Raw genomic sequence first — 16,757 nt, 5'->3', positions numbered from 1 at the left:
CGATGTACTTGAGGATAATATTATGGAAAGGGAACAGGATGTAGATGAAGGCGAAATGGGAGATAAGATACTGCGTGAAGAGTTTGACAGAGCACTGAAAGACCTGAGTCGAAACAAGGCCCCGGGAATAGACAACATTCCATTAGAACTACTGATGGCCTCGGGAGAGCCAGTCATGACAAAACTCTACCATCTGGTGAGCACGAAGTATGAGACAGGCGAAATACCCTCAGACTTCAAGAAGAATATAATAATTCCAATCCCAAAGAAAGCAGGTGTTGACAGATGTGAAAATTACCGAACTATCATTATAATAAGTCACGGCTGCAAAATACTAACGCGAATTCTTTACAGACGAATGGAAAAACTAGTAGAAGCCGACCTCGGGGAAGATCAGTTTGCATTCCGTAGAAATATCGGAACACATGAGGTAATACTGACCCTACGACTTATATTAGAAGCTAGATTAAGGAAAGGCAAACCTACGTTCCTAGCATTTGTAGACTTAGAGAAAGCTATTGACAATGTTGACTGGAATACTCTCTTTCAAATTCTGAAGGTGGCAGGGGTAAAATACAGGGAGCGAAAAGCTATTCACAATTTATACAGAAACCAGATGGCAGTTATAAGAGTCGAGGGACATGAAAGGAAAGCAGTGGTTGGGAAGGCAGTGAGACAGGGTTGTAGCCTCTCCCCGATGTTATTCAATCTCTATATTGAGAAAGCAGTGAAGGAAACAAAAGAAAAATTTGGAGTAGGTATTAAAATCCATGGAGAAGAAATAAAAACTTTGATGTTCGCCGATGACATAGTAATTATATCAGATACAGCAAAGGACTTGGAAGAGCAGTTGAACGGATTGGATAGTGTCTTGAAAGGGGGATATAAGATGAACATCAACAAAAGCAAAAGAAGTATAATGGAATGTAGTCGAATTAAATCGGGTGATGCTGAGGGAATTAGATTAGGAAATGAGAGACTTAAAGTAGTAAAGGAGTTTTGCTGTTTGGGGAGCAAAATAACTGATGATGGTCGAAGTAGAGAGGATATAAAATGTAGACTGGCAATGGCAAGGAAAGCATTTCTGAAGAAGAGAAATTTGTTAACATCAGGTATAGGTTTAAGTGTCGGGAAGTCATTTCTGAAAGTATTTGTACGGAGTGTAGCCATGTATGGAAGTGAAACATGGACAATAAATAGTTTGGACAAGAAGAGAATAGGAGCTTTCGAAATGTGGTGCTACGGAGGAATGCTGAAGGTTAGATGGGTAGATCACATAACTAATGAGGAAGTATTGAATAGGATTGGGGAGAAGAGAAGTTTGTGGCACAACTTGACTAGAAGAAGGGATCGGCTGGTAGGACATGTTTTGAGGCATCAAGGGATCACAAATTTAGCATTGGAGGGCACCGTGGGGGGTAAAAATCGTAGAGGGAGACCAAGAGATGAATACACTAAGCAGATTCCGAAGGATGTAGGTTGCAGTAGGTACTGGGAGATGAAGAAGCTTGCACAGGATAGAGTAGCATGGTGAGCTGCATCAAAATAGTCTCAGGACTGAAGACCACAACAACACGTCGTATGGCGTTATATTTTGGCGTAACTCTTCCCATTCTAAAAGGATGATTTTGTCTCATAAACGGGGGGTTCGGGCAATAAGTGGTGTAATTTTACGAACCTGTTGTCGACTACAGTTCACGAGTCTGTGTATTTTGACATCGGCCTCTCAATATACGTATTCCTTACTGTTATTGCTTATTAATAATATTAGCTTATTCCCAAGAATAAGCAGCTTTCATTCTGTTAATACTTGGCAGAAATAAAACCTGCATTAGGATCGTACTTCCGTAACTCTCGTGCAATAAGTTTTGTAGTATACTGATGCATCCATTTACAATAAGCTGCCACTAGAGTTCAAAAATCTTTGCAGTAACCCAAGCGCTTTCAAGTCCAAACTGAAGAGTTTCCTCATGGGTCACTCCTATTCTGTCGAGGAGTTCCTTGAAATATTACGCTGATTCTTGTTGTATTGTTAATTACGTTTACTTAAACTTATGGCTTAACGTTTTTCGCGTTCATAAACATTTTATTTTTGTCTGTTATTACTTTTATGTTGTAATTCCATGTACTAACAATTTCCATGACCTTCTACATTTGCTCCTCAATTTGGTCCTACGGAACGTGACGTGTAAATAAATAAAAATGAGTGAGACACTTACAGTAGTAGATAAGTTCTGCTGTTTGGTCAGCAAAATAACTGATGATGGTCGAAGTAGAGAGGGTATAAAATGTGGACTGGCTCTGCCAAGGAAAACGATTCTGAAGAACAGAAATTTGTTTACATAAAGTTTAGATTTACGTGTCAGGAAGCCTTTTCTGGAAGTATTTGTATGTAGAGTGGTCATGTATGGAAGCGAAACATGGTGGATAAATAGTTTAGACAAGAAGAGAATAGAAGCTTTATAAATGTGGTGCTGCAGAAGAACGCTGAAGATTCGAAATTTGTGGCAGAAGTTGACTAGAAGTAGGGATCAGTTGATAGGACACACATCAATAAAAGTTTTGCCTCACTTCGGTTCCGAGGGTGCCGGAACTCGTACAGAAAATTGGAAGAGAGATCAACATTAACATCATTTCCGCCCTTTTTACTGCACATGAAAAACACACATCGCATATTGTACCACCATACAGCGCGACCTTCAGAGGTGGTGGTCCAGGTTTCTGTACACACCGGTACCTCTAATATCCAATACCAAGTCCTCTTGCATTGATGCATGTCTGTATTCCTCGTGGCTTACTATCCACAAGTTCATCAAGGCACTGTTAGTCCAGATTGTCCTACTCGTCAACGGCGATTCGGCGTGGATCTCTCAGAGTAGTTGGTGGGTCACGTCGTCCAAAAACAAACCTTTTCAATCTATCTCAGGCATGTTCGATGGGGTTCATGTCTGGAGAAGATGCTGGAAAATCTATTCGAGCGATGTCATTATCCCGAAGGAAGTCATTCATAAGATGTGCACGATGGGGTCACGAATTATCGTCCATGAAGACAAATGTCTCGCCAATATGCTGTCGATATCGTTACACAATCGTTCGGAGAGTGACATTCACGTATCGTATAACTGTTACGACGCCTTCCATGACCAACAGGGGCGTACGTCGCCCCCACATAATGCCACTTCAAAACATCAGGGTAATCTCCACCTTGCTGCAGTCGCTGGACAGTGTGTCTAAGGCAATCAGCCTGACCAGGTTGCTTTCAAACACGTCTCTGACGATTGTCTGGTTGAAGTAATATGCGACACTTATCGTTAAAGAGAACGTGATACCAATCCTGAGCGCTCCATTTGGCAAGTTGATGGGTCCATCTGTACCGCGCTGCATGGGGTTGTGGTTGCAAACATGAAGCGCGTCATGGACATCGGGAGTGAAATTGCGCATCATGCAGCCTGCTGAGCACAGTTTCAGTCGTAACACGACGTCCTGTGGCTGTACGAAAAGCATTATTCAATATGGTGGCGTTGCTGTCAGGGTTCTTCCGAGCGGTCATCCACTGCAGTAGTAGCCGTTGGGCGGCCTGAGCAAGGCATGTCATCGACAGTTCCTTTCTCTCTGTATCTCCTCCATGTCCGAACAACATCGCTTTGGTTCACTTCCCTTGTTGTGAGCCCTTCCAGGCGGAAAGTAACAGCAAGGACGCGATCGAACCGCGATAATGATCGTCTAGGCATGTACCTCCTTCCCGATGGAATGACTGAACGTGATCGGCTGTCAGACCCCTTCCGTCTAATAGGCATTGCTCATGCATGATTGTTTACATCTTTCGACGGGTTTAGTGACATTTCTAAACAATCGAAGGGACTCTGCCTGTGATACAGTATCCACAGTTAATGTCTATCTTCAGGAGTTTTGTGAACCTGGGTGATGCAAAACTTTTTTTGCTCTGTGTATTGTTGGAACACTAGAGAACGTCATTCGTGGACTTGGATTTGCTTCAGACGAAGAGATCCATGCCTAAGTACCATGACAGTTGTCACCTTGACCATGACGACTGCAGACATCTGCTATGAAGACTTGTCTCACCGTGGGATAAATGTATTAACAGTTATAGCTACTACTGTTGAAATTACAAAAAGTTTCCTTAATTTTTTTCCAACTGTCTCATTTTCATTTAACTTCTGCTTACAGTCACCGGAATTTTTTATCGGATTAAGATCAAGTGACTTAGCGAGCTGGTAGAGGTATGACAGGTTGCTTGTGTCTTCGTCAGACCAGGTAATTGTCTGTGAAATAAGATTAAATTAGTTCTATGAACACGATTGTAGTCATCTTAGAAAACGCGGATGTCTTCAGCTAAATCATATCGAGGCTGAGAAACAAGGCCAGCACATGTTCACCGTGATTATTGAACCAACACCCATGTTCACCGTAACCTGAATTAATGGACCAAAGTCACTGTTTATAAGAGACCCACAAAACGTCACAGAATTGTCGCCTGCCTGAAATTCACAGTCCATACACTGCAGGTTAAATGTTTTATTTGACTGTACGTACATTTGATACCTTGCGTTATTTGAAAAGAGATGATATCGCGTCATGTCAGACGCCACTAAACTTTCCCACTCATCTGCCGTCCAGTTTCTGTGCTGTTAGGCCCATTGAAGACGTGCAGTATAAATCTGCATCTGCATCTGCGAGCACGTTTAAATAGCAACCGACTACAAATGTTCGCTATATGCGATACCTTTTCCTTCGGAAATTGATTGAAACGTCGCCTTAACCGATGCCACCAGCAATTTCTGTACACTTTCTCACCGATTGTTACTGATTGTAACTGATGAGACATGACATGGCTCCGCACTGCCTGTCAGTTAGAATCCGGTTATCACTGTTGTTCCTAAGCCATGTTACATGATACACCACTCCTTGTACGCAGGTTGAACATTCCAAGCTGATACGCTAAAAAACTTGGAAACCTCATTTCATAGTATGGGCATGGATATGAACAAAGACGGCAGCTCTTTTCTGTATACTATTATATATCCACATCCACCTGTCTTGCAGCACAGATTCCCCATAACCGATTGCACATGCACACTGAGAGATGCCTACAATTTTTTAGAATTGTAATACTGACACAGGCTTCTGTAGGTAACGATACACTTATTACTTTCGATACAAGTTTGTCAGAATACGTTATCGTTTCGTGCGTCGACAATCGATATCTGTAACGTGGACAATGGGTCGTAATGTGGATGGCAGTATGGCCATTAGTGGTGTGCAAGACTACTACATCTTGCAGCAGCATTAACTGCACTGAAATACGATGCTACCAAAGACCAAAGACTTGAAGGATCAGCTGCAACTTTACTTTGTTGTACACAGCATTTCTTAATGATTTAGGTATTTAGTACTTACATTATGTCATATATAACACAAATTATTAAATCGTATTGTCAGAATCTTTATGTAATTAATTATAGAGAAATGGTTGTAAAGAATTAGCTATCTCACCATGTAGGTCATTTACATTGGACAAATAAAGCGAAGCAATCCTGCCTTTTCATCAGTCTTTCTTCATGACCCCTTGTTTATCTTTATGAGCATTTCTGAGCAGAAAGGTTAAGCCTCGCTAAACCGTTTAAAAATGCTACTTTTATATATCACATTTCACCGTCTGGTTCTATGTCTACAAGTATTCAGAAGCTAGTTTTTGCTTCGGAGAAATGGACATCATAATACTTCTTGTGGATGGTGGCTGGCTATTTATACAAAGGATAGAGTAGCTCATATGTACTAAAAGCTCTTGCAATGACTTCAGCTGCACGAAATTGCGTAGCCCTTACATCAGAGGCGAATTAACTGCTCCTTGAAATATTTTTAAATATTAAGGATTTCTATGACTTCAAATCAGTGGACAGCTCATTAAGCCATTACGCAACAGTAATTTTTCATTTTGTTAAGTCCAACTCTTTCGAATATGGTGCTTGTACTCATATCTGAGTAACTATCTATTTCATCACTGTAACTGGTTTTACATGTTTCGCTATGTAAGTAATGAGTCCATCCCAGTCTTATGTTCCGTGTGCCTATAGCTCTTTTTCGTATTCAATTGAGCGAGGTGGTTCAACGAGATGGCGCAGTGATCAGCACACTGGACTCACATTCGGGAGAACGACGGTTCAAACCCCAATCTGGCCATCCTCCTTTAGGTTTTCAGTGATTTCCCTAAATAGCTTCAGGCAAATGTCGGAATGGTTCCTTTGAAAGGGTGCGAGCGACTTCCTTCCCCTTCCTTCCCTAATCCGATGAGACCGATGACCTCGCTGTTTGTCCCCTTCCCCAAAACCAACCAACCTACCATATTCAGCAATTACAAAAGAAAGCTGGTGCAAGATAGAATTGTATGTTGTAAAACCAACTAATACATCAGATTCATCTAAACAGTCAACCAGCTTCCTAGAGCTAATGTACTAACTGTTTATGAAAGCCACAATAACACTTACTTCATTAGGTAAGTGCCCAGTTCACTATTAGGCAGTACAGCAACTGCTGTGAATAAATACCAGCAAAAACATAACTTTTATTGTGTGTGACGAAGTTAAAGTGTTATTCAGTTGTTCAGTAAAACTGCAACTTTTGTATCACGTTTCGTAAATACTGTCTTTCACGTACTACACAGTGAACACGTGTGCACTTTCATTTAAAGGATATAAATATTTCTAGAACCTATGACTAAGTGGCCATCCACCACAGTTGCATTGTGCCATCAGTGTAATGCAGGTTAATCATATGATAAATTACTGGATGCAAGTTGTAAATTCACATCAGTCTTTTCATTGTGTCCCAGCCTAGTCCGCTGTAACTAGCTCTGACGTCATAAATGTTGCGCAATACTTTAAAAATCTAGTAAATGTCCTGAAACGGTTCTTGCATGTCAAGAGTAATACTAAATTAATATGTGTTGAATATCAGTTGGATAACTTTAACCATTTTAGAAATTTGGACGTTTTTCTGTAAAAATCATTGGCGCAACAGAAAAGAGCTAGAGACTTAAAAATTTATATTTAGATTCCTTTTTCATAATAATTTAATAGAAAACAGTACTTTGGATCTCACAAATTAAAATTTTTGTTGAAATTCATAATTTTCTGGTTTTTGTCTTAAAAATTAAGGAAGCAAGATAGATTAAGTAGGCTAATAAATAAGGCTAGGATGTTTATATTTAAGTGGAATGGAGATCCGCTATAACCATAAAGATGTGAAAAGTTTCATTTGAATAACTATAAAACTATAGCGATAGCGTATCTCCAAAGGGCAAGTTCAGAGCTCGTCTACTGCGTGTAGTGTAATTAAATTAATTCTCTCGCCCAAAATATTTAACTTAGCCACGTCAAACTTTTATTAAGATTACTTACCTGTGTGTTGAATACACATTTAAATTGAGAGCTTCATCTGCCATCAGCAAAGGAAGCGATGATTTATTCAATAACTTGAAGTGGTGCATTACTAGCCCAGCGGCTAGTCGGGAGAGCCGATTTGATCAGGCATTCCCTTAGCCGTCCGCACCGCGGCTTTATATATAAGAACGCTGCGTGAGAGAGAAAGGCCCCAGTTCTCTCCAGACGCTGAATAGCACACCATCTGTGTCGGGAGTCGCGTCGCGTCGGTATCATTGCTATAAACAGCCTCGGATGCCGTATTAAGTTACTCGGGATACGCGTAACCATGAGATCATTTTCGAGTGAAGTGTTAATTCTGGGATGACTTTAATTATCTATCTTCAGTTTGCGTATGTCGTATTTTCACGTGCCGTCGCGGGACAGACATTCTACCATTATTTAGCGTGGCGTTTGATGAACATTATCATCAAATTATGGCGAGCATTCACTTAAACTTTTAATTTGGACAGTTATAGTTGCATCAGCGCATTAGACTCTGAACTGCTCTGTTAGTCAGATTGTGTGGATTCTTTTTTTTTTCATCTGTGACTTTCAGAATATAGAGAACGTTTTTACACGATCGTTTTTGATTATGAATCCTCAGAGCTATAAGCTGTAGCTATAAGTGTATTTCTCAGATGAAGTGGGCACTAGGAATTCTAATTACAGGCTTCACGTTTTGCTAATCACTTTCTGGTTGCCAATATTGTAGTTAGAGAGCCAGTGTTGAGACAGCATAAATAATAGGAACATTTTAAACAACATAATTCCACCCGCAGCCCCACATATGGTGTAAGTAGGCTGTTTATGTTTTCTTATTGGCAACGTTACGTAGCGCTCTGTATGAAAAATGACTGGCTGTGCTGTGTGCAGTCTGTGGCTAGTTTGCATTGTTGTCTGCCATTGTAGTGTTGGGCAGCTGGATGTGAACAGCGTGTAGCGTTGGCAGTTGGAGGTGAGCCGCCAGCAGTGGTGGATGTGGGGAGAGAGATGGCGGAGTTTTGAAATTTGTAATACTGGATATCATGAAGTGCTATATATATTATGACTATTAAGGTAAATATATTGTTTGTTCTCTATCAAAATCTTTCATTTGCTAACTATGCCTATCAGTAGTTAGTGCCTTCAGTAGTTTGAGTCTTTTATTTAGCTGGCAGTAGTGGCGCTCGCTGTATTCCAGTAGTTCGAGTAACGAAGATTTTTGGTGAGGTATAGGTTAATGTTAGTCAGGGCCATTCTTTTGTAGGAATTATTGAAAGTCAGATTGCGTTGCGCTTAAAAATATTGTGTGTCAGTTTAAGGACAGTCGTGTATAATTTTTCTAAGGGGACGTTTCATATGTCGACCCTTAGCCGAGGATACCTCACTGGAATCTTCTGATTTTTTCTTGTAGTTTGTGTAATTAGTGTAGCTTTTGTTTATTGCTAGCGCGTTATTATAGAGAGAATTTCTTTGTAGTTGTAATTTTTAATTGTTGTACATTAAAACAGTTGTGTCATGCATGTAGATTTGCAGCAAGTATTTCACAGCTGCTCTTGCAATTAACGAGATATTATTTTCAGTGCTACACTAATGTGTTCTCTTATTTTAGCTCTTCAAATTTTGCTTTTCTGTGTTATTGTGTGAAATATTGTGACAATAATGACGTGTGAAAAACGTAATACTAGGCTCCAAAGTAAACTGAGAAATGACAGTGAAGACGAAAGCAGTGTGTTAGCGCCGCAGAGTAATGAATTAACTAATGTTCAAAGTAGTAATTTGGTAATTGTGCATAGGGAAATGGAGCAGGTTGCAAACAATGGTGTAGACAGTGAAACAATTAGTGAACAGGGAAGCATTATCGATCGATCGGTCAGCAACAGCTTGCCTCAGTAATCCGAAATGACAGGACACAATCTTGCAAATACTGTAGATTCAGGTTTTGCGTCCTCACCGTTTTCTCAAATAAGTCAAGACACATTTTCTGCTCTTCAAACTGCGAATATTTCCGGTTGAAAAGCAATGCCGAATAGCACTGAGGAACATGTTTCAGACACCAGTGCATTGTTATTACAATTAATGCAACAAACGGGACAAAAGCTTCAAAAGTTAGACACAATGGAACAAAATCTTCAAAAGTTAGACACAATGGAACAAAATCAGAGACAAACACAGCAAAAGCTTCAAAAGTTAGACACAATGGAACAAAATCAGAGAGAAACACAGCAACAGTTAGACACAATGGAACAAAATCAGAGACAAACACAGCCAAAGCTTCAAAAGTTAGACGCCACACTTGAACAAACACGTGAAGATTTAACTACTGAGTTACATAACATTGAATCGAAATGTGAAAAAGTCTGTAATGACGTAAAAGCACATATTTGTGAGCATTTTGAACCTATTTTTTCGCGGCATGAAAATGCATTACAGAATCACGAAGCAGCCATAAAAGAACTGCAAACAATTGTTCATGAAAGTCATGAGACCTTGCAAGCTAAAATTGACTCAGTTGCATCTACCGATACGATTACGCAACTTGCAAAAACTCAGGAAAACTTAAAGGACACAGTAGAAAGACACATGGAGGAAATTAGTTCATTATCAGAGAAAGTGGTTGAACTTTCGGATCAGCTAAATAAATTATCTACGAAGGTAGATGATAATCTGAATGACACAAAACCGGTAATCTTTAATGACACAGAAGACTGCGAACAAATTAGGAAATTCAAACAAAATCAGAATCAAATTAATGTGTAACACCAAAGAGAAATCCGGGATATACAAGATCAGCTGACACAGGTAATACAAGAATTACGTATTTCAGAGGACACTCGCGCTCCAATACGGGAAGAGGGACATAGAAATACGGAACAGCCACAAAATAATAACACAGGGCACTTCGGAAATTATGAAATAAATTGGCAAGGTGCACCGAATTTTGAGATGGAACCGCCGAAACGACGTAACAATGACCGACATGCGACTCGCCGACATGATCATTTTGACTATAAGCTGTTCATTACTACACGTAAATTCAAAACATTTAAGAATTCTGGCAACGACATTCATCCACAAGCGTGGCTTCATCAATTCTCTCATTGTTTTCCTCCCAACTGGTCATTAGAACACAGATTAGAATTTATGTGTGGCTACTTAGAGAATGAACCAGCTGTAAGAATGTGATCGGTCATTCACGACTGTCACAGTGAAGGAGAATTTTACCATGCCTTCCTCTCAGCGTATTGGTCTCAAGCTACACAAGACCGAGTAAAACATAGCATCATAATGATGAAACGTTTCGAACAATCTGAATTTTCCAGTCTTATCAAATATTTTGAAGACATGTTGCATAAGAATCAGTATCTTTCAAACCCATACAGCCCCTCAGAACTCATCTGCATTTGCTTAATCAAATTGCCTGAACATTTACGACATATTATTTTGGCTGGACGTTGCAAAGATGACATTGAAGCTTTTCAGGGACTGTTACAAGAATTGGAAATTGACACAGACAATCGCGGAACGCGGAAACAGGAGCACAACGATTGCAGGTCACATCCGTCGCAATTCCGCGATGAAAGAAATAATAACTGGACACGACGAGGCTATTCTCACAACACAAATCGTGACCAAAACAGACACCACCCATATGACAATCACTGGCAGAGTAATAATAGTTACAGAGAAAGATCGCATTTCCGTAGTAATGAATATGACAGAGACAATCATAGAAACAGACAATATGGCAACCAGAACTATTATTATCAAGGGAGGCAGAATAACTTCTGACGCAATAGTTCAGCGCGCAGTTACGATTCCGGGAGAAATTCTCCACCACATGACCGACAAACAAGAAACTATGTACACTACCAGCAAAACGACAGACCTGATTTCCATCAGAACTGGCGGGATTCAAACAGAGCAGGGCACTCTCGACAACGTGAATTTGTAGAAGTTAGGTCTCCTAATCCCAATAGCGATGCTCGCCAACAAAGAGACAGACAATGACTCGCACAGCAGGCAGCCGCGTGCGCCAGCTGGCTCAGAGAAAAATAACATAGATGCTAACCTTGAGAAAAATTCCAGTATTCTTTACCGACATATACCACACGATGATTCCGTTGAAGCTGGAGCTCTGCATAGTAGTAAGAGTAAAGGCCTGAACCACATTTCACATGTAAAACCGTTTATTGAAAGATAATCTGCTTTTTAACTTTGTCTTTGCCATATAACTTTTCACTTTACATTACTAGTATGCTTCGTCAGACTTAGAATCTGTTAATATGCAACAATGTTTGAAGTTAAATATCCAGTCAAGAACCAAGAGAACTTATTTCAACAGAAATTACGAATGCATTGTTATAGTGAACAGATGACACAATGTTGTTATTTGTACATTCTTGCTTGTTAGTTGCACTATTACGTAACGACTATATGGCTTACATACTTAGAACATATACCAGTACTGCTAATGATATTTTAATGCAACATTTTGGTTTACTTGAAATACATTCTGGACTTAAAGTACTTTCTGTGAGATACCAGATGACTCAGTGGTTAGTTTATGTGACAGCTACACGATTTTATCACGACGCTACTAATGAGTGACAATTTACAATGTTGCTTTTGCGGTGTTTCTGTTTTATATCTGCACAGTTTTTCTGAATTATTCTGGAAAGTAAAACATGTTTTAGTAATAACTTTGATGGTATAGCTACAATGAGACAGCCTTTTCTGTAGCACAACAATAGGTTACAGCACAGTACTTTCTTCATCACGGCAATAAGCGTAATAACTAAGATATCTACACGCAAAGCATTTCACATTTGTTTATCATGAGGTAAGTACATTGACTTCTGCAGAACGTAGCTTTCGGAGGACGATAACTACGACACTTCCACAGAGATTATCTTACAATGTGACGCACAGTTTAGCGCTACAGTACACGTATTTGAGTGATTAATTTTGTACTTCAAACATTTATTTTCAAAGATATTTGAAGTACAGTGATACAAAGGATTTCCGTGATACATTTCATTCCATTGCTGTAATCTGTAACACCTGAGGGTATAATTACATTAATCCTCAGGGGGTACACGCTTACTTTGTGTACCATGTGTGTGGCAAGCACAACGCGCCCTAGCTAATATGGTATTTGCTTATACAACTTTACACATCGGTACCATATTTCTCCAACACAGAATTACACAGCTACCTGATTATTTAACAGAGAAACAAACATCTTTTTTACTACGTCAGTGACAGATGTTTATGTAATTACACAGTTGGATAACCTCACACTTACGAAATTGTATTTTGTCTGTACTTTGTGAACTCTTCATATTTTTTCGGAACAATTGTGATACTATGAGAGCTTTAAATGATGTATTTGGTATGGGATCATGATTTTTAAAGTACGTTTGAGGTAGATGACACTTTTGACATGAGCAGAGAATTTTCTTTAGGTTTTGAAATTATTGCAGAAAGCTATGACGTTTTTGAGATTTGACTGAGGTGTTATGATGTTATTATTACGACGATGATGTGTATTATGCTGCTGAGGTATGTTTATGATCAGTAAGTTGATGCTATATGAGTTATTAGATTATGCTATGTATCTGTTATGATGAAATATTGAAGAAGTGTCGACGAATAAGGTAAGGAATAATGAGTAGTGGTTAGGGACTCTGGTTTGTGAGAAAGGTTGTTGGAAACCAAGAATCGTACTTCAAGAGTTATGAATTGTATGACAATGCGTGAATGTATTACAATGCCGACGAAAATTTTTTGGACACTGTTATATCAATAGGATTTTGTTTATACAGATTTGTAACGCAAATTCTTGACCTGTGAAATATTTTTATATGTGACTGTCACTGTAGCGGAAACTGCTGTCGTAAATATTTCGGTAAGAAAGTTAAGTGACCACCTTCATGTAATGCGTCGTGGGCACCCAGCTGCGTGACACACGCCTGGAAAAAAGCCATTAGTGTGTGCCTTTCAGAGGCACAGGTGGAGAAAAAAAGAGAGACTATTAACCTCGCTATTGACAGTTCTTTGTCGAAAGCATCGCAAATACGGCACGTTCAAACTTGAAAACATGATTACACTGTGGAGCTCGTAATTTATGATATTTACTAAAATGCCTCATGAAATGATGAGAAACATTTCACATCTATTGTCATGCTAGTTGAAAGATTGTTTACTGCATTATGAAATTCCATATGGCTAGTGAATGACGTTTCACGCCTTGATTTGCCTATTTTGTTTAATATCCAGTTTCTAGCTGCACTGCAGCATTGGTGAAAATAAAATTTTATAGTTGTACTAATATAGACATTTTATGCCTACAGATCCAGTAAATAAATAAATTAATGATCTACTTCCAAAAAAAAAAAAAACGATGGAGCACAAAAAGACATTTCCCTTCACAGGAAGTGCATAGATAATTTTTGTCAATGACTTGGTACATTTTTGGTACAGTAAGTAAAGGTGATGCATCACCCTAGTGTTAAGATGTGACATAGGTATTAGACATGGCCATTTTTAGTGTAATATTCTTTCTGCTTGAGCTTTGTCATATTTAGTTATACGTTATTGCGTTTGCTGCTGCTGTTTGCCAGGCATAGTGCTACTGAATTTCACTATGTATTACTCTGTTAAGCCAGTTTTACTACGGATTTATTTTTCGTGTTTGCTGCGCATTGCCTTATATTAGTTGCAATATTGCATTTGCTTTGCTAATTTATGCTGCTTGCTTCGCCAATTTGAATTTTTTCATTGCTGTTTGTATTAATTGTTTTGTGCTGCTGCATTGCCTCGTCCCTTAGTTTAGCATCTGAGCTCAGTATATTTAAGTTAGCTTAAGATGGGGTAGGCTATATAAGAGAACGAGTTGTGATGAATTGGAAGAATTGCATTGAGAAGCTATAAGAAAATGGTTTGCCCAAAAAAGTATTTTGAAAGAGGATATGAACAAAAAAGTAGGGTTTAGGGACAACAGGTTTAGGTAGCATTTTCTTGGAAATAAATGATGAGGTAAGATAATGTAAAATAAATAATGAGGTAAGAAATATGTGAACATATAAATACAGAAAGCATGCTTGGATAGGATTTTTTTGGTGGAAACAAATGTTGAAATAAGACGAAAGATCTATGGAATGAAGTTTTGGGCTGGACTGCAGTACCAAATGTTACACTGAAAACAAACCCTGTCCTTTCCTCCTGTGTTATTCTGGTATGTGTTTGTGTACTCTTGTGTATTTGTGTTTTTCCTGTCTTTATGTGTTTATCTGATAAGATACATGTTGTAGAATTTTTCTAATACTATGTTATTTACTTTGTAAAGATGTTTAGACATTATTTATGGTTTTGTTGCTCATGTGTGAAGTTGATGTTTCAAAAGTTATTCTGATCTTTTATGTATGTACTTATGTTATAATTCTGGTAACACTGATGTACATGTTTGTTTCTATTCTTTTGTAAAGCCTGTTTTACTAAAAAATGTTATCTGTATTGTTATGTTCATTAATGGTGTATTTTGTACCTTTGTAATTGTATTCTTATGTTATAAAATTGTAATTGACACCAGCTCATCAAATTAAGTAACTTGTAGGTTACATTTCACTGCGCACGTTTCTGTTGGTCGTAGTATATGGACAATATGTGAGAAGTAGGGACTGTTAGTGTTTGCACGTGTGTTAGTAATTCAGCAAGGGACTGGATGACAGCATTGCTGGTTCTAAGGACAATTCCAAAAACTGTGTGAGTGCACAAGTGGTGGTTTATGGACTTGCTATATTCTCCGCAAGACTCTTCGATGGTGATTGTGCACCTGCACAGTCGCAACAGATGGCTGCTGGCCATCTCTACAAGGACTACAGTGGGTCTACACCTTTGATGATCCATCAATACCATTATTTCTACAAGGACTACAGTGGGTCTGCATCTCTGGTGGCCCACCAATACCATTATTTCTACGAGGACTGCAGTGGGTCTGGACCTCTGGTGGCCCACCCATACCATACTCTCTACCAAGACTATAGTGGGTCTGCTCTGTGATTACCTACCTACCAATATTCGTCAAAACTTCGACTGACTCTGCTGTGGGTTTGCTCTGTTGTGGCCCATTACCTGTCTGCATGTCAAGAGTCAGCACTGTCTTTCCGTTGGAAGGACAACACTACTTCTTCAAGACTGCATGGAAATCCACTACTTCCGTGTGCATTTTCTTTTACTGCTCAGACTTTGCGAAAAACATTGCAATTTTACAGTGATGAACAAACTGGACTGTCTTTATGGACTGTGAGAAAATTTTAGCTTTTGACCAACATTGTATCAATAAGTGCGCGCATTTGATTTCTTTGTTATTGTAAGTATGAAAAATTTTATCAAATCATTATTGGCGACTGTCCAAAACAGTCCGGTTAGCATCTCCTCTTCTATTCCGATGAAAATCGTAATTAATTATATCACATGTGGTAGCTTTCTGCATTATTTATTTATGAAGTGCGTTATGTGATACTAATGACCGAACAGCTACCGCACGCAAATTTTTACCATTTCACAGTCCCATTCCACAATGTCAAACAAAGGTTAATCATGATTACGAGGGAATAATTAACAGAAATGAGACGGTATGAGCATATCTATCGAACTACTCTTATCTTTTCATGTATAATGCAAGTACCTAATTCTTATATCGTGCTCAAACGCTATTTCAAAGTGTTAATTCTCATGAAGTGCACTTACCTAGCATTCTGATTATTGGAACGCCACCGATGGCATCCAATGCCTGATAGATACTTACGTGACGCTGAGTGATCAGAATACAAGGAAGTGTTGACGGAGGAGCTGAAAGACTTTTTAAAATGAGAATGTCAAAATTTACTATGCCAACCTAGTATATAATATTGAAAGCGCAGCCGAAACCTCAATCCCGCAGAAAGCCCTCCTGTACCTCCGACAGGCCAACAGTCCGGTGTGACAAAGAGTGTGAGACGGCAGCCAAGAAGAGGAGAGAATCACTGAAAACCAACAAAAGACAAGCCACGGGAGCGCATTTTCTTAATTTAGACCGCATGTAGAGAAAAATGCAGGACCTAAACGAAAACTAAAAGAGGGAAACTTGGCGGAACTAAATAATCCATGTATATCGTGGACCAAGAGAATACAAGTACAAATTCAAAATCTACTAAGAAACATTTTATGAAACGTTACTCCACTCGGGACTGAACATGACAACGACAAGTTCAGAGTGAGCAAATGGATCAAATAATAAATGAAAATTCCTGCATCCATATCCGAGATAGGAAGACGGATCGGATCTTAACA

The sequence above is a fragment of the Schistocerca nitens genome, chromosome 5, assembly GCF_023898315.1.
Source record: "Schistocerca nitens isolate TAMUIC-IGC-003100 chromosome 5, iqSchNite1.1, whole genome shotgun sequence".
Taxonomy (NCBI): Eukaryota; Metazoa; Arthropoda; class Insecta; order Orthoptera; family Acrididae; genus Schistocerca; species Schistocerca nitens.
The sequence above is the reverse complement of the archived record's forward strand: the minus strand, read 5'-3'. Positions refer to the sequence as shown.